This window comes from Tenrec ecaudatus, chromosome 16, assembly GCF_050624435.1.
Source record: "Tenrec ecaudatus isolate mTenEca1 chromosome 16, mTenEca1.hap1, whole genome shotgun sequence".
Classification (NCBI taxonomy): domain Eukaryota; kingdom Metazoa; phylum Chordata; class Mammalia; order Afrosoricida; family Tenrecidae; genus Tenrec; species Tenrec ecaudatus.
Window position 1 is genome coordinate 37,995,436 of NC_134545.1, and position 19,395 is coordinate 38,014,830.

The window sequence follows — 19,395 nt, forward strand, 5'->3', positions numbered from 1 at the left end:
AAGAACTGAGCTCTCCTGACAGCACGTCCAAAGTATGGGACTTCTCTCCGTCCTTGCCTCTAAGGGGCATTCTGGCTGTAATTCTTCCAAAACAAATCTATCTGTTCCTTTGGAAGCTCATGGTATTTTAAATATTCCTTGACAACACCACAATTCAAATGCACAGATTCTTCTTCAGTTTTCCTTTTTCAATGTCCAATTTTCACATGCATAGAAGTCGATTAAAAATCCCAATGCTTGGTTCTGGAGCACCTTCGTCACCAGAGTAACATCTTTGCTTTTCACCAATTTAAAGAGGTCTCGTGCAGCAGAGTTACTGACCACAATGCATTTCTGCTGGCTGCTTCCATAAACATCGATTGCGGAGTCGACCAACATGAAATCCTTGACAATTCGATCTTTCCTCTACTTATCAGGATGTTGCCTATTGCTCCAGTGGGAGGGTTTCGGTTGTCTTTACGTCGAGTTGTGATCCAGACTGAAGGGGACAATCCATGATCTTCATCAGCAAGTGCTTCAGGTTCCCCTCCCTTTCAGCCAGCAAGGTGTGTGTCATCTGCAAGTCACAAGTCGCTAACAAGCCTTCCTTCAATGGTGATACCGCATTCTTCCTCAGCGTCTCCGTTCTTCTCCTTGGCATGCAGACTGAAAAGGTACGATGGGAGGATACAACCTTGGGGCACAACTTTCTTGATGTCAAAGCATGCAGTGTGCCCCTGTTCGTGGTCCCATGTGCTATGATCCACACAGCCAAACACTTTTGCACAGTCAACAAAACACAAGTAAACATCTTTGTGGTGTTTTCTGATTTCAGGCAAGATCCATTGACATCAGCAATGATAACCCTGGCGCTAAATCCTCTTGACAGAATTTCCAGAATTCCTGACAGAATTCCAGACAGAACTTATGGAATTCCTGGAATTTCTGGAACTCTCTGTCAATGTCCTGCTGCAACACTGTTGAATGATCTTCAACAAAATTTCACAAGTAGGTGATATCAATTTTATTGCTGTATAATTTTCACATTCTGTTGGGTCTCAGTTCTTAAGAATGGGTAGAAAGATGGATTGATTCCAGTTAGTTTGCCAAGAAGCTGTCTTCCAAAATTCTCAGCATAAAGGACTAAGTGCTTCCTGTTCTTCATCAGCTTGTTGAAACATTCCAATTGGTACTCCATCAATTCCTGAAGTCTTTCAGTGCTTTCTGTGTAGCTTAAACTTCTTCCTTCAGTACCACTGGTTCTTGCTTATATACTACCTCTTGACATGATTCACTATTGACGAGTTATTTTTGGTAAAGGATTCTGCATATTATTTCCATCTTCTTTTGATGCTTCCTGTAACGTGCTGTATTTTGTCAATGGAATCTTTCAACATGACAAGTTGAGGCTTGAATTTTTCTTTAGTTATTTCAGTCTAAGATATGCTGAGGGTGTCTTTCTTTTCGGATTTCATATTTTATATTTTCTTCTCAAGTTGTCTCCTGAAAAATTCTATTTAGTTATTATACTTCTTCATTTCTTCCATTTGCTTTAGTTACTCTACAAATAGAGCAAATTTGTATGTCTCTCCAGACATCCACTTTGATTTTTTTTTCCTTCTTAGATTTTTAATGACGTTTTGTTTCTTTATAGATTTTTCTTGATGCCATTCCACTGCTCATCTGGTCTTCTGCAATTAAGGGGGCACAGCGTCAAATCTGTTGGGATATTCTCAAAATTCAGCTGCAATATACTCAAGGTCATACTTTGACTTGGGGGGACTTCTTTCAATTTTCTTCTGCTTCAACCTAAACTTAAATATGAGCAATTGATGGTCTGTTCCACAATCAGCCTCTGGCCTGGTTTAGCTGCTGATAGTCAATCAACTTTGCCATTGTCTCTTTCCACATCTATCCACAGATGTAGTCAACTTGATTTCTGTGTATTTCATCTAGAGAAGTCTACATGTCTTCAACCTTTTGTGTGTTGAAAAGAAGTTATTTTCTATTAACAAGTCTTGCAAAATTCTATCATGCGATCTCCAGTTTAGTTCTATCACCAAGACTATATTTTCCAACTACTAATCCTTCCTCTCTTTCCAACTTTTCCATTCTAATTACCATTAATTGCATTGCATCTGGATTGCATTCTTTAATTTATTCATCACTACCTTTTGAGGTTGGTGCATAAATTTGAAAAATAGTGGTATTGGTGGGATTTGTGTGAATGTGGATCGATAGAGTCCTATCACAGACAGCACTGCACTGCACGCTATATCTTGATGTTCCTTTGGATGATGAAAGCAATGCCTTCCTTTCCTTTCGATTTTGCTGGTGGGAAATAAAATACATAATTTTCTGATTCAAAACAGCCAATATCAGACTATTTCAGCTGAACAGTGCCTAGAATATCAATCTTTTGTGCTTTTCACTTTTAATGACTTCCAATTTTCCTAGATGCATTCTTTGTACAAACCACGTTCCAAGTACTCATTTACATTCGCAACACCTTCTTCCTGTTTTGAGTGAAATGCCCCATCAGAAAACGAAGGACCTGCAGGCTTTACTTCATCCAGGCCTGATGGTCCCCTCTACTCTGAGAAGGCAGTTCTTCACAAGTAATAGTTTTACTTCCAATGTGAGGGGCTTATCTTCCAGCATAATCTTTTGCTTTTGATTTGCTTCTGTTACTTGGGTTTTTAGTAACTGACAATGTTTTCTGCTATCCATAGTCTTTCCAGAGGCTAATCGCTCTGAAGTGGACGACAGACTAGTCCTTCAGAGTCCATTCTCAGTCTGGATGCTCTCCTGAAACTTGTTCACGCCGAGTTACCCTGCTGGTATCTGAGATGTCAGTGGCACAGCTTCCACATCACAGCCATACACAAGCCACCACAGAATGACAGACAGACAGCGAAATGGTGGCTGGAAGACAGAGTCAGCAATAGCTGGAACCATTTCTCCATTAGACATTCTATCCATCACAGAACCTGTCCTTTTCTCACCACATCCATGAAATATACTGAGGTTTTCATAGTATGTGTGTTCTTTTTATATTCTCTAATTCCTGGACCCAGTAACCCTGGCCTTGTCATCTCACCTGTTGATAGCAATGCTGATCTCACTTGGAGCGCTAACCCTGACTCGGCACATCTCCCGCACATCCGAGGCAAGTTACTGATGATGACCCAAGGCAGGCACCCACCTCACAGATCTCTGCCTGCCAGCTCAGTGCCTATTTGGCATGACCAGCCTGTCAACAATTCTTAGAGACGATGCTCAAAAAGAACCAAACCCAAACGTATTGCCATCTGGTGAGCTCTGACAGACAGCAACCCTGCGTAGTTTCTGAGACTGGAAATCTTTAGATAGCAGTACCCTCGTGTTTCTCCTGCAGAGCAGCTGGTGGGTTTGAACTACCAGCCTTATAGTTGGCAGCAAGGTAGTGACCCACCCCACAGGACCACACAGAGTCCTTTCCTAAAAAGAAAACAAAGATGATTTATGCTTCTTGATAGTGACGTCTTCAGTGTCTAGACTTTGCTGGTTCCATTTTTCCATTTGACAGTCTCCTCAGTATTCTCTCTGGAATCTCATTTCACCTACATCTTCCTGGAAAATTCCTTAGAGGCAATAATAATGAAAGTATCTGTCCTACATATTAACTACCCCAAACAGTTAGAAGCTCCTGAAATTGGGACCTCTCTGAAAGGAACTCCCCCATTCAAACACCAAGTGGACTCTCCCTAAGTACCTACCATTTTTTATACACTACGAACAACCGAACCTACAAACCTGGGTAAGCAAAGGAGCCTGCCTCAAAGTGTGCAGACTTTGGCGCTCCAAAGAGGCCAGCCAAACAGCCGATGGACAGCTGTACATCTGTGGAAAAATACATGCTCCACGTACTTTAAGAGGATCTCGGAAGATGACTAACTCTTTCTGGGTTTGTCAGGAAGTCTCTGCTTACATTCCAAGACAGGCTGCAAGCTAACACATTTCTTACTGTTTGCTTTCTTTTTCTCTCTGCGGTCATTGTTACATGTGCAATATAATGAAAACAGAAAGGCTAATGACAGAGAGACTTTTGTTATCAAACATAGATTTTTTTTCTATGACAACTGAAAAATAAGCCTAACCATATACTAACCTACTTCTCTTATTAAAATAAGACCTAAGTTCTGCTTCCAATGGGAAATAACACAGAATAATTCAATTTTTAAAAATGTACACATTATTTCTTCACTAAAACTGGCCATCAGAAATGTGCCTTACAGATCATTTAAAAATATAAACATATCACACGCAACCTTCTCCCTGGGGGATGGACAACAGAAACGTGGATAAAGGGAGACGTCGGACAGTGTAAGATAAGACAAAATAATAATAATTTACAAATTATCAAGGGTTCGTGAGGTAGGAGGGAGTGGAGAGGGAGGGAAACAAATAATGAGCTGATACCAAGGGCTCAAGCAGACAGCAAATGTTTTGAGAATGATGATGGCAACAAATATAAAAATGTGCTTGACACAATGGATGGATGCATGGATTGTGAAGAGTTGTACGAGCCCCCAATAAAATGATTAAAATGTGTGCATATATATATGTATATATATAAACATAAAAAAGAAATGTGCCTTACATTCGTGTGTGAATGTGCAAGTGTACACTTTCCAGGGGGTGTATTGTATACACACTACCACTGCATATTTGGTTTATGGTTTCTGTTGTAGTCAATCCAAAGTGAAAATATGTAAAATGCAAGCTTTAGGACTTGCGTTTTCTTCCTGAAGTCCTTCTTTAGAAATGTATTTCTTGAAACACCCACTCCCGTTTGCAAGGATGCAGGAAAAGATATCATGTTCTGAAAATCTCCCTTCACGTGTGTACTTTCCAGACCTAGCAACCATGGATGATCAGTAGTTCAAACACAGGCAATCAATACTCTTGTTATTAATTGGGGACTTTATAAAGGTCACTTCCTCTCTTGGAGTGTGCACAGCAATATGTAAAGCCTGAAAATATGGGCAGTCATAGTTCACTGTCTGCATCGAGGAACAGAGGAAGAATGCCACCGTAAGAGAGAGAAAATGAACCAGAAACAGCATTTAGAAGGGCCTATTCTGTGAGGTAAAGTATGTCCCCAGAAAGCGATCATCAAGTCTTTTCCTCAGTATCTGTGAATGTGACCTTACTTAGAAACAGGGTCTTTGCAGATGTAATTAGTTAAAAATCCACCGCCATCCAATCAATTCTGACTGATGGTGCCCAATGGGGCAGGGTAGAGCTGCCCCCTTTGCAGTTTCAATACTTTACCTCTTGACCGCAGCAGGAAGGCACGTCGTGCTCTCAAGCAACAGCTGGTGGCTCGAACTGCTGACCATGTGGTTGACAACCCAATGTGTAGCCACTAAGCCACCAGGGCTCCTTGCAATTATTCAGATCACAACGAAGTGGGTCATAATCCATTCTAAATGAATGGTGTCCTTGAAAAAGGAGAAGCGAAGAGAAACAGAGACACACACCCAGAACTTGAAGGCAGACTGGAGTAATGTATCTTTATGAATCGGTGGAAGGACAAGGACTATTGGAAGGGAAAAAAACAAGAAGAGCGCCCCCCCCCGCCCCCCCAAAAAAAAAAAACACAGACTTTCCCTAGAGTCTCCAGAACGGTGAGAAAGCAAATTCCTATTATTTTAGGCCACTCAGTTTAATAACCACTTGCTGCAATGGCCTAAGAAACTAACACATGCTGAAATAGGAATCATAAGTTCCCACAGCGCCCCGAGCACTAAGTTCATCCTTGATGTGGACTTCAATCACTTTCTAAAATAAATTCTCTTTTTCTTTAGCTTTGATGGAGTTTTGTTAGCTACTAATAAAAAATGTGACTAATAAAATTCTGTATAATAAGTTACAATGCAACAAATGGGTTATTTGGGTAGTGTGCTTTATGTGCCCAATGGATTGGCCAGGAAGAATGAAAACCCACATTGCCTGTGAATAGTTGGTTCAAAATGCACAACAAATGCTGATAGGAAAAAAAAAAAGTGGTTTTGCTTTAAACAGGAGGCCTGGTGTGCTGTTGGGTAAGCATTACGCTCCTAGCCTCAAAGTCAGCAATTCAAACCCACCAGCTGCTCAGAAGGACAAAGGTGAGGCTGTATGTTCCTGTAAAGATTTATAAAACCTATGAAACTCCACAGAAGGTTTCTATAGTCAGAACTGACTCACTGGCAGCAAATTTGGTGTTGGTAATTACTTTAAATTTTAAAGCCAATCTTTGCTTTCTCAACTTTTTATTTCCCTATCCAAATCCTATCAATTCCTCCTTTAAAATCCCTTCCATATCCACTTTGTTCTATGCATTTTAAGTTATAATGACTTTAGTAGTGATAATACTTAGTCTTACCTATGTGAACTCTCCTGGTGCCATAAAAGCTGCACCAGATTATCAAGAGTATAAATAAACACATGCAGCTTTGAAGGTACCCCAGTGGCACGGCAGTTAAGTGCTTAGCTGCTGGCCAACAGGTTGCCATTGGAAGCCACCACCTGCTCCACGGGAGAAAGGTGTGGCAGTCCATGCCCAGGACACTTACAGCAACAGCCTGTCCTGGTTTGACTTCGCTCGTGGATGCAGACTCACTAGCTCCCAACTGGAACGCAGAGTTTTCACACCAAAGAACACACTGGTCTCCTGAGAGCACTGGGTTGATCTAAGAGGGAAGTATAGAAATTGGATACCCAAAAAGGGAGGACAAAGTAATGACATGGCTGGCTTACAAACTTCCATGGGTATGGGAATATGTTCATAAGAATATTTTGATAGGAAACTTTTTTTAAAAAGAATATTTTGATAGGATTATGATGTAGATATTCACATACTGCAATTATTACGCATAGAATAGTTTTGTTTCTATGAGTGTATAGAATATTATGTTTAAAAAGCCTGGAATATTTTGAATTTTCTGAATTTTAGTTTTTTCCTTTTAAGCACATATATTTTACTATTGTCCTTTTTAAAAAAATTATATTTGACTAAAGAATGGTATATATGTGCCAAGTTGAGGACTGTGATAGTTAGGTTTTCTTGTGTCCACATGGTTCTTGTAGGAACCTGGAGTTTAGTGTATTAATGAGGTCACAGCTTGAATGGAGGACCGAGATAAATGGCTCTGTGAGGCTAGCCTCTTCCTGTCTCTTTCTCCTTGAAGGCAGGCCATACACACTCTCCGTTTCATCTTCCTGTTGACAAGCCACTTCAAGTCATGCTGATGGCAGCCAGAGCCCAGAATGTGTCTACCACTATTGACCTACAAGACTTTGCACCCACCCCCACCGGCCCGTGATCTTCCTCCATTCTGCCTCACTGCATGTGGCTGCACGACTCTGAAGGGGTATTTATGGACTAGTATTCGACTTATGGTGTAGAATCAGATTTATGGACTTGATCTGTACTAGGCTGGGATGTTAGCTGGAAATATAATTACGTCTTGATATAAAGCTCTCTCTTACACTTAAAAAAATGACAGCATTGGAAATCCTAAGACAGTCTGTCTTACAAGGTTGCTCTCAGTTGGAATCAACTCAAAAGCAATGAGTTTGTATTAGCTTTCTATGTAGCTTTAAATTATTCAGTGAATAAAACAAATACTCGAGTGGTCTGGTATCAAGATCCTCTATAATCTAGTTTACATCTAAACTCTTAAATGTATATATCACAAATTCATTAAAGAATTTCTGAACAGATTGATTTATAATCATCAGTGTATTATGTGCCAAATGCTGTGCTTCCGATTTCATATCCATAAAACTGAAATAAATTCATTTTTGTCAAGTCGATTCAGACTCACAGCGACCCTGTAGCATTACTCCATAGGTTTCAAAGGCTGTAAATATTGACAGAAGGAGTTGATGGGTTAGTTAGCAACCAAGACTTAAACACTGAGCCACCAGGACTCCCTTTATTTATGTAATCTCTTCTAATATTTAGAAAAACTTTTGGTAGTTTGAGAAAATTTATACAACTTCTTTGACTCTATTCTCACTGAGAGATGGAGTTTATGCCTCATCCATTGATCATGAGTCACCCTAAGCTTGAAATTAATAAAGTAATACTGACACATGGCTGCATTAGAAATGGTAATACCTTCCTAACAAGAGAGAAAAATATAGTGACAAATGCAATTCTCCATAACTATTTTATAATGCAAGGAACAAATGATGTAAATCTCTTTATACTTGTGTCTTTGGAAAATGAAATCAATAGCTAAGAAGACCAACTACCATGTGAATACCATGTGATCCCCATGCTTCAAAGACGCTCAAGTGACGGAGAGAGGCCACATGTAAACCCCTCGGCTGCCAGCCCCAGGTGAAGTCCTAATGGCATCACCCATTAGACAGTGGATGAGGGGGCCGCTGGACAGCTCGGGCCCTCCAGCTATAGATTATCTTGATATCCCAACACTGACACTTCCCAGCTAAGGCCCCAGACATCATGTAGCAGAGATAAATTGCTCCGTTCCAAAAACGATCTGAGTCCCTCACACAAAGAACCTGTGTGTGCCATAAAAAGTATATTATATTGTCAAGTGGTTTGCTCTACAGCAGAATCAGCCAAAGCAAATTTGTATCCATGGAGCATTGCTGTAACAAGGGCTTTTAATTAAAACATGGCCGTAGCTTCAGACATAAGAAGACTATGAGTGGAAACTGTTGATGAGGGCTTTGAGGCTAATACGATAAATGTGGGTAGAAACATAATAAAAGACAAACTTTTTGTGTGGTCACAGAAAGTTTAGCTCTACAGTTGTCTGCAGTATGCGAAAGGAGAAGAAACCCATTCCACTCTTCTTTTCTAGCCAAGGAGCTTCCAGAAAGAGTACTGACAGTGCTACCTGGCTGATCGTCAGCAGCTCTGGTAGTGTAGCGGTGACCCACTGGGGTGCTAATCACAAGGTGAGCAGTCAAAACCACTAAGCACTCTGCAGGAGACACGTGGAGCTTTCTGCTCTTCTGAAGCGTTACGGTCTCAGAAGCTCACGGGGCCAGTTCCACCCTGTCCGCAGCTGCTATGGGTCTTCATCACCTCGATAGCAGAGAGCCTGTCTGGACCTGGCTTATCACTCACTAGCCATGAAACACACACACACACACACACACACACACGTTAAGAACAATCTCTACAGTTTTCAAGTAAAATGTAGCTAAACCATAAACGAGCAGGACTTTCTAGGTTTTAAATTAAAATTGTGTTTCCTTCCCAGACTACAGAGGGCTTAAGATCCTTAAAGTAAAAGCAGCCTCCGAAAAAAAAATATTCAAATCAAAGGGTTAGAAAACATGATCTAGTTGGGTGAGCGGGGAGAGAAGCATTAAAGAACTAGAAGAAAGTTGTAGGTTTCATCGGTGCTGTACTGCACCCTGGCGGGCTCATCTCTTCCTTGTGAGCCTTTAATGCTTCCTCCCCTCCACTATCATGACTTCAATTCTACCTTACAAATCTGACTAGACCAGAACATATACACTGCTACAGATAAGAGCCCATAACACAGGGAATCCAGGGCAGGTAAACCCCTCAGAACCAATAATGAGACTAGAGATACCAGTTGAATACGGGGTGTGTAGGGGAGAAAAGGGAATTGATCACAAGAATCAACATACAATCCCATCCCAGGAGGACAACCAACAGAAAAGTGGGTGAAGGGAGACAGAGGACTATGTAATATATGAAAATAATAAACTATAATTTATCAAGGGTTCATGAGGGAGGGAGGGCGGGAAAAAATGAGGAGCTGATATCAAAGGCTCAAGTAGAAAGAAAATGCTTTGAAAATGATGATGGCAACATATGTACAAATGTGCTTGACACAATGGATGGATGGATGGATTGTGATAAGAGCTGTAAGAGCCCCAATGAAAGTACTTAATAATTTTTTTTAAGTTGGCAAATTCACATTTTCCTCTTCAAAAGCAAGACTCTTTTGTAATAGATACTGCATTGAATTTAATTCCCAAACAAACAAATAAAAAAGAAAAGCTTGATCTAAAGATAATGCTAGAGTATGACTTTATTAAGACCCTAACGGGCCTTTTCAACGTGACAACAGGCTGTTGGAGTCTTTCGATTAAGCCTCTTCCAAGCCTTGTCTTTTAAATAATAGGATAGGTAAGAATTATAAGGGTCTTGTTCTACAGACCCCGAAGGTAAAGAAAGGCTCATCTCAAAGAGATTTGTGCATGTAATTTTGTCTAATCGAGTGGATACCAGTTGATACATAAAAAACCCACCATTTTTAAAAGAATTACAACTGCTTGAATTCCCAGCAATAGAAACAAAACAATAAAACAGAAGCCTTGCTTCCCAACCCTGCACTGAAACAAACTGAGAAGGTTATTCAACACCAACCACAACCTACTGGTTGTTGTCTGCATAAGTTTTCCTGAGTTTACTGACAAATCATCAAATGGTAAACAACTTTTTTGGAGAATCAACTGAATGTTTTACAATGATCAAAGTTTTAGTACCTGAATTATATACTCATATTCTTTCATGATGTGTAAGTCAATCATAAACCTATGCTCTATCTTTCAAAATGCCACAGTTTGGATTAATAGAAAAGTGGCAGTCTCTCCTGCCGACATTTATACGTCCTGCTCACAGCTCATCTTTTGCGGATAAGTAACAGTTTGATTCATTCCAACATACAACACAGTGGAATTTTAATAAAAGAAGAAAACATCTAAAGGGGAAATTATGGTCCAAATGTAAATTAAATTGCAATCAATCACATGAGGCTTATTAATTAATTCAAGAAACTCTCCTCAACAGAGGAGACCATGAGCTCTCTATTACCCCTTGTTACAAGTTCAGCTTAATTAGCAATGTGTGCCTTGAGCACTGCTCTCAGGCATTTGGATCGAATCAACAACAGCATCCAGAAAGATCATGCAAGAAACTTAAGGAGCAGTAAGTTTATATAAATAGTGGTGGAGTGATTATGAAAAAAATAGTGAGACTGGTTATACAACTGAAGAATAAAGCCGATGTCAATGAATTGAGCAAACTGCCTTTTAAATGTAGAGAAAGGAAGATTTAGAATGAAATATAAAGGCCCCAGCAAGGAAGGTCACGTATCAGGGAGAACAACTCTCAAGGAGTCGAAAAGAGCCATAATAAAGGAATTGGCGGCAGGGGCTCAACTGAATTGGAGAACTGCCATCGGCCAGTGACGTCTGTATCCTCCTATTTTCTCCGTATTTTCATGAAAATGGCTGCTGTAATCACCGTATGCCTGTTTTATTACTGCACACTGGATGTGCAGGGGGAAACAACTTGTCTTCTGACTTGATGGTCTTCAGAGTAGAGGAAGTACACATAAGAGACAAACCCCGAGTGGCAGCTGGGCAGGGTAAGATCCTGGACCTCAAGCTTGAGCTTGAGTTGTAATAGGAGGAGGCCTATTGGTGGTTCGCTCTCTCTGAAGGGTCAGCGGAAATTCGTACAGGGGTGGATAAAATTCTTTAGGACCAGAGAGCAAATAATATACATTTAAAACACTTCCATAAGCTGTTGACCCTTTTCCTATCAAGAGGTGAGGTACACTTTCTCTTCTAATGAATCAGGGCCATCCTTAATGACCCACTTATAATTAGGAGATATTATGTATGTGATACTGAGCAACCCGTAAGGATGCCGGGAAAGGCCACAGTCTCCACCTAGTTCTTTCAGAACACCCCCCTTCGGAGCCCTGAAGTACCATGTAAGAACACAGGCCTGAAGTACCATGTAAGAACTCCCCTACAGAGCCCTGAAGTACCGTGTAAGAAAACCAGCCATTCGGAGATCACCACGTGAGTTAGAAGGCCAGGCCACACTGCGTTCCAAAGAGAGTACCCACAATGAGCAGCAGGTGAGTTCCACGAGCGTGCCAGCACCAATCCCACAGACACAACAAAAGAACCTACACGGAGTCACCTCTCATCATAGAGTGCAGGCTAGCCTGCCTCTTTCCTGTCCAAAATTCCTGATCCATTAAAGGAGAGCTTCAGTATAGCAAAGTGGTTTCTATCTGCCACTAAGCTTTGGGATGGTTTGTTTTATCACAATAGTAACCAGGAAAACAATGTAAATGAAGAATTTGTATTTCTAGTTTTAAAAATGTGAATTAAAGAGAGGTTAAGTAATTAACCCATGTTACACAGAGAAACGAAATCTAAATTCTCAGATCTATTTATAACAAGAATACTATACTTTCTCCCACAGACCTCCCCATTTCTATGACTTTTCTTTATAATATTATTTAAGTGAATACCAAATCATGTTTCTTTTATAAAGTAGATCTCTAGACTCTAACTCACAGAAATTTCTCCCTCTTCTAAACTCTCTTGGACTCATTATGTACAAGAAACTTATTCTCTACAGGTTACACTTGACAGTTAGTGAATGCTACTGTCATTAATTCACAATTAGTGAACTTGTTGATTTTCTTATTCATATTCCTCTTTTTCCTGGTCCTTATTATTGGCCTCCCTGGTGAATTATGGCCCAAGCAAGGGTTGAAAATCCAAATAGCCACTTGATTGAAAAAGGTGAAGTAGACTAGGTACAAAGATGCAGAAGTGGTCTAGATTAAGTTACACATGGAAGCAAATGTCACTTGTAAATGGGTCAATCACAAACTTAAGAAGTATAAAAGCTTCCTGACAATGTGATTTTGTTCACTTTATTTCTAGACCCTAGAGCCTATGAAACTGCCTGACTCTCACAGAGGACATTCAATAAATAACTGTTGAAGTAATAAATGAAGACAAATACTGCCAAGCTAGAATGTAAGCCCAGTGGTACAAGATTTTCCAATTTTCCAAAAGGCCAGAAATAAATACTTTTCTATGTAATCCCTCAATTTCTAAACTTTTACAGCTAATCAGAAAAATAACATTAAGCTGTTTGGGGGTTAGGTAAACAAATCGTGTCTGCAGGCTTGAAGTCTATCTGAAGGCTGCATGTCCGATCTCTGTACCAGTGGGACCTTGGACTGCTTTTTATCTTTCCGATTACTCAGGGCAGTGCCTGGTGGGGGGGGGGGGGAGGGAGGGAGTAGGTAGCTTAATAAGCAGGTACTGAGGATATGGCTGATGTCTCAAACGTGCCACCTTGAGGCGCTGCTGTCATTCAGCTGGGGTTTACAAAGACACTACTCAACTTCATCGCTCTCATCCCAAAGGAAGGAGTTTCATCTTCGGCTCTGTAATGGCCACCTGGATTTCACATGACTATCCCCCACTCAAGATTCTGAAGCTAAACTTTCACTCCTTCCAGCTGGTAAGGGTTGATAAATGTCATTCCTATCTGTTTCCAGTAATAAAAAAAGAAAGGCAGGAGAAAGAAAACAGATTGAATTTTCAAAGGGTGACAGAAGAAGCGAGACTGGTTTTGAAATCAGATTTCCACAGTATTAAATAAGAACTCCCTATGGCAATTTTGTTTTCTGTTTTACTGATCTTGGCATTTTTAGATTATACAAACTAAAAGTTTTTTCCAATTGACCTTTGATACTCTCTGATAGTGTGCTATTTTATTTTTCTACATAAAAATTATGAAGTCAAATTTTCAAATGTTTACTAATTACTTAGATTCTTAACTCATAAAAAGTCACATCTAAATAATTAGTGTGTCTGATTTTAAACCTTTAGCAACAAGTACAGATGAGTGGGACTGAGAACAATTTTAAGATACTTTATAGCAGTGGTTCTCAACCTGTGGGGGTCAAAGGAACCTTTCACAGGGGTCGCCCAATTCATAACGGTAGCAAACTATGATTATGAAGTAGCAACGAAAATATTGTTATGGTTGGGGGGTCACCACCAGATGAGGAACTGTCGGAAGGTGAGAACCACCGCTGCAAGGGAGCATGCCCGAAGAAAGCACCTCCGGTACCTGCCCCACGTGCTAAGTGACTCAAATCAAATCAAACACCAAATTTTGAAGACAGAGAGAAAACGAGGTGTCTTGGATTTCCTTTCACGAAATGATCTAACCTGTATAGCCTTGAAATGGCCATAAGAACATCAAAAAGCATCTAAAGATTTCTATAAAATGATTATAGATGCAAAAGAAGAACATGTTCCTCTATATCCAAAATAAAATCCCTGATGGTCCACTGCTTAAACTGCTCTGCTGCAAAGCGAGACGTCAGTGGTTCGAACCCACCAACTGCCCCGTGGAAATAAAAGACGTGGCAGTCTGCTTCTGTGAAGAGTTCAGCTTTGGAAACCTCTCGGGCGGTTCTGTTCTGTCCCATAGGGTCACTGCGAGCCACTATACTTTGATAATGGCATTAATTTCCTTTGCAACCATATTTATTTTAAACCAGGTTTCCCAGAGCTTGCCCCTGTGTCCTTTTGGAGAGTGGGGTTTTTAAATGTTATTTACACTGCATTTAGGTGATAAAATTATTACTAACAAAAGTCCAACTTTGACTGAGTTCCTGCTATTAGTCTAAGTAGCCATAGTAACAGCAACAACAACAAGAGTTAATATCTGGAACGCTGGTATGATTTTTTATAATAATTTACTACATTTTCATTGTCTTATCAACTCTAGCATAAACATCCAATACATGATCAAATTAACATGGCCTTAAAGAAAAAGGAACAGAACTCTTAGGAACACAGAATCCTGTAGTTCCGGGTGGGGGGGGGGGGGCAAGAGGAGAGTTTAGCTGCATGGGCACTAGGTTAAACTTTCAACTGAGCCCTTTACATCTGTAGGGAGAACTGAAGGAGTGCATTGAAATGCAAATATGTACCAGGGGTATAAGAAATCAGTTATGGGTCAAGCAGAAACATCTGGTCTTTTTAGGAGTCCTGTTAATTTGAAAGCACTGACCAAAACAAACTCAGTTCCACCAAATATATTTTGGCATGGCTCAAAAACCAGCATTAGTTGGAGGTATTTATTTTACCGCAGCAAGATTTATCAGTAGTGATATGCAATTTACAGTATTGATATTTTGATATAATAAGCTTTTTTCTCAGCATATGAAGATATACCTTCTATGCCTTTCCCCATATTTGATGATAGTGGGGTTTTTAATGGTTAATCTATATTCTTTATAATATATGGGAAAATGATGGAAAGGGGTTTAAATTATCCATACCTAATGTTACGATTTATCAAGTGACTAATTTATGGGAGACCTTAACTATCATGCAACTATTGAGGCATTTCGGTATTTTATTTATATAACGTGACCTCATAAAACAGAACTTTGGTGAAGTTCCCGTCTCTGAGAGACTAGCAGTTTCTCTTGAGAGTTTCCAGGCACCATAAGCTCAGGTCTAGGGATCAGAAAACCAGAGTTCAAACTCAGCTCTTCACTGACAAGCCTGGGGATCCCAAGTGCGCTGGACTGCTGAGCCTTCGTTTTTGCCGTTGTGAGAATCACTGGGGATCTCCCATCAGTCATTTCCAGGACACCTTTAATCAAGTTGTTTGCATTTTTAAGTTTGTTATGTTTCTACTACTTTGTTATTTTTTAACTCTCACCTGTTCTAGTCATTTAAGTAATCATTTGCTTTAAATGCAATGAGTCAGGGGAAGAGCAAGAATCTTATTCTTTCATTAAAATATACCTAAGAACCTCGTACTACCAGACACTTATTTATGGTAGATTATATTCCCCGCACGTGGTCGAGTGTTGTTTAACACATTTACTCATAGGCACCTAGGAGCCCTGGTAGCATGGTACTCACTCATTGGTCTGCTAAACACTAGGTCAACGGTTCGAATCAGTGCTCTGAGGAGACAGACAGACAGGGCTTTCTACTCTGGTACACAGTTAGTCTCATGAACTCATGAACTCACAGGAGCAGTTCTACTCCGTCTACTCTGTCCTGCAGGGTCTCTGTGAGTCAGACTTGAGTCTCTGGAAGTGAATGAGTCATGGGCACCTGATGCAATACTGTGAGAGTATGGTATCATTATGGATTTATTATTGTTATTATTCCCAAGTCAGGGGATATATATGGGCTCTACCAAGCCTTGCTGCCTGAACTCAAATCCCTGCTTTGTCGGTTCATCATGTAATCACAGTCAAGATACCTGACTTCCCGATGCTCCCCTTTTCCCATCTGTCAAACTCGGGATATCAGCTCCTATCCTACAGGGCTGCTGTGGGGTTGATAGAACTTAGATAGAGGTCATCAGGTTCAGAAATATTGGCTTAGCTAAATTAAACAACTTCACCAAACCATAAAGTTTTGGAGGAACTGGTGCAATTCGCACCTGTTCTGTTGGATTCTTAAGCACAAACTCTAAACAAGTAAAGGAAAGTTTTTTAAGGCACTAATAAGTAGAATACTGACCAATCTAAAAGGCATCAAAGGCACTCGGCTTTGAAGACTAACTAGCCGTGTTTTCTCCCCCTTCACCACTAGAGACATCTCCAGGGGCAATAACTCTAGGAAAAGCCACTGGAATGACCATGCCTTGATCCTCAAACTGCAGCTCCCGGCGGCGGGGCACTCTTGGCAGCGTGTACCATGCCAACCACCCCTCCAGCCTCTCCGGCCTTGAGCTGTACTAGGCAGGGCTGTGAACTTGACGTTCTACTTTTAGAAAACTTTACGCAGCCAAAGCCCATCTTCTGCCAAGCGTTTGCCAGGGGACGAAGAGTCAGACAGGGTGGACCTGGTAAGAGGAATTTGCCAATACCTTAACGGAGAGGCTCTGCTATGTTGGCCTTAAGCGCTCAGTCATTTTCTTTAGAGGATAACTTGTTAGCCTTTTACTGTCAATCTGGCATCGCTCAAATTACACATTCCCCTTAGAAAAGCAGCAGCACTGGGAGTGGGAATCTATTCTAAGGCCCAGCAAGCTTACCCCAGGAGAAGGTCCCAACTATGCAAGGGGGGCGGAATTCCCTGTTTGGCACTGAGTGAGTGAGTGAGTTTGCGGAGCAGACGGGCTTTGGGGACGGGCTTTGGGCTTTGGGGAGTAGAGGGTTTGGGCTGGTGACTTTACGCCGCCACCCCTTGCTTCCCAGAGGGAATGGGACCGAGTCTGGGGGGTGGGTGGCAGGCAGCCCAGAGGGTCCTGAGGGTCCCGCGCCGCGGGGCCCCGCCCCTCCCTACCTTCTCTCCCCGTGGAGCACGTAGGAGCTGCGGAAGAAGCCCAGGAGCTCGTTTTCAATGAGGGCATTGTAGATGATCTTCAGGTTGTAATTCCTCTGGGCGTCCAAGGTCCGGTTCAGCACCACCACCAAGACCTGGGTCTGTGGGTAGAGGAAAAAGCCGGCCACGGGCACGGCCCCAGCCACGCGGTCCTCGGCCACCTGCACCTTCTCCACAGCCACCCGGGAGGCGTGCAGCACGACGTAGCGGGTGGCGTTCCGGCACGCTATCTCCACGTTCACCTCGCCGGCGAAGGTGAAGTTCTCCATGAAGGCGGTGAGCATCCGCTTGTAGTGCAGCGGCTTGAGGTGGCCCGACAAGCGCAACTGGGTCCAGGGGCGCCTTGGCTCGCGCTCCTCCTCCGATGGTGGCCGGGCGGACGGGGTCGCCGGCGTCGCCTGGCCGGCCGCTTCGGACGGCGCCGAGCCCTCGCCCGCGGGGTGGTTGCGCGGGGCGGCTCCCGGGAGGCTGGCGTTGCGGTCACGCGCGGGGGAGCCCGCGGGGCCGCCGTCGGCGCCGGGCGCGCCGCACTCGTCGAACCGCAAGCTGAGCAGCACGGCGAGCATGGTGACGGCGAGCAGCGCCACGAGGGACACGGCGAAGGCCAGCACGAGCCGTTTGTGCACCGTGATGTGGCGCTCCGTGGTGCGGGGTCGCACGCCCACCGAGTCCGCCCACGGGTCCGAGGGCCCCCTGCCGCCCGGCCGGGGCGCGGCGGCGGCGGCCTCCCCCATGGTGGCCTGCGAGGGTGAGCGGCTCTCCGCGGCCCCCTCCTCTGCCCTCTTCTTCTTCCTCCTCTTCTTTTTCTTCTTCTTCTTTTCCTTCTCCTCCTCCTGCTCCCCCCGCTCGCCGTCCAGGGCCATCACGCCGCCTCCTCCCCCGCCCTCCCCAGCACCCCCCGCGGGCGGGCGCCCCGAGCCCCCTCCGGCGCGGGCATCCGGCAGCGCACGCGGGCCCGCGGCGCGACGCCGCCTGGCAGCCGGGAGCCTCCGGCCCGCGCTCTCGCAGGACGGGCGCCGGCCCGGGGCACGGGCCGCCCGGACTGCCCCCGGGAGCCCCGCCTCCCCCCCCCCGCCCCCCCGGGCCGGGCCGCCCGGGGCGGGCTCGCGGACGCGCCCAACTTGGAAGGCGCCGCCGCCGGCCGCCGGCGCGCTACTTCCTGGGCGGGGTCCGGGCGCCCCCTGCGCGCCCGCCGCTCCCGCCGGGCCCTCCCCTGCGCCGCGCTCTCCGCGGGAGCCCGTCCGCCGGCCCCGGGCTGCGCGCCACTGCGAGGCGGACGCCGAGCCAGGGTCCCGCGGGGGGAAGTTAGGGCTCCCGCTTTCGCCCCCCACTCCGGTGTCGCCGGGGCGTTCAGTGCTCCTCCGGGTGGGCTGCGCTGGCGGCGGCGGCGGCGGCCCCGGGGCGCCCCAGACCAGCACCCCGCAGAAGGGCCCGAGAGGATGGCCAGGAGGGACCGACTGGAGCGCCGCCGCCGGAGGAAGTCCGGGAGCTTCGGAGCCCTTCCGGGAATCTGCCCTGGAGACTCCTTCTTCGCCACCCTGGACACTTTAAGCCGCGGTGGCGGCCAACGTCTCCAGCTTGCCAACCGGACAGCCAACCGCCCTCCCTGGTTTGGATGTGGCTCTGCCCTCCGCAGATGGCAAGTAAGCGCTGAGCGCCCGGCCGGGCCACCCCCTGCAGGTAGCTGGAGCTTCGGGCTGGCTTGGTATCCCCTTGGGGAGAGCTGGAGTGAGTGAGTGAGTGAGTGTGTGTGTGTGTGTGTGTGTGTGTGTGTGTGTGTGCGCGCGCGCACACACACAGGCTCGGGTCTATATTGCCAAAGCTACTCTAGCTGCCTTCAGGGACTGAACACCTATTACCCCCCCCCACCCCACCCGAACATCCCCCCCTCCCCTAGAAAGGCAAAGGAGGCGAGAGCGCTCGGCGGCAGGGAAGGCAGGAGAGGGGAGCGGCTGAAAGGCAGAGGCAGGCACGGGAGATTAGAGAGCTTTTCCCCGCTCTGTCACAGCAGACACCCACGGCCACAGAGGGGGTTGCTGAGCCGCCTGCAAGAACTACATTGTAAATCTTCAGCGAAACAAGCCCCGCAGCCACTCCTCTCCCGGAATCTCGAGCCCCACCGCGCTGTCCAAGGATCTGTATTGCCTTCGGAGGTGAACCCCCTGGAGGAAAAGAAGATCCTGTTGGGGAGATTTGGCCTGTCTCAGATTTCACATCAGGCTCACCAGAGGATTT

The 19,395-nt window shown here is 44.4% G+C and overlaps 1 protein-coding gene across 4 annotated transcripts in view; it reads right to left on the minus strand.

The window, feature by feature from the left end:
- Positions 1 to 17,260, minus strand: part of LOC142428872 (thyrotropin-releasing hormone-degrading ectoenzyme-like) — a 277,081-nt gene extending 259,821 nt beyond the window's left edge. For all 4 annotated transcript variants that reach the window (XM_075533765.1, XM_075533768.1, XM_075533767.1 and 1 more), the window contains exon 1: positions 17,122 to 17,260. The gene's annotated coding sequence lies outside the window, so the exon portion shown is untranslated. The remainder of the gene's footprint in view (positions 1 to 17,121) is intronic.
- Between the last annotated feature and the right edge of the window lie 2,135 nt (positions 17,261 to 19,395).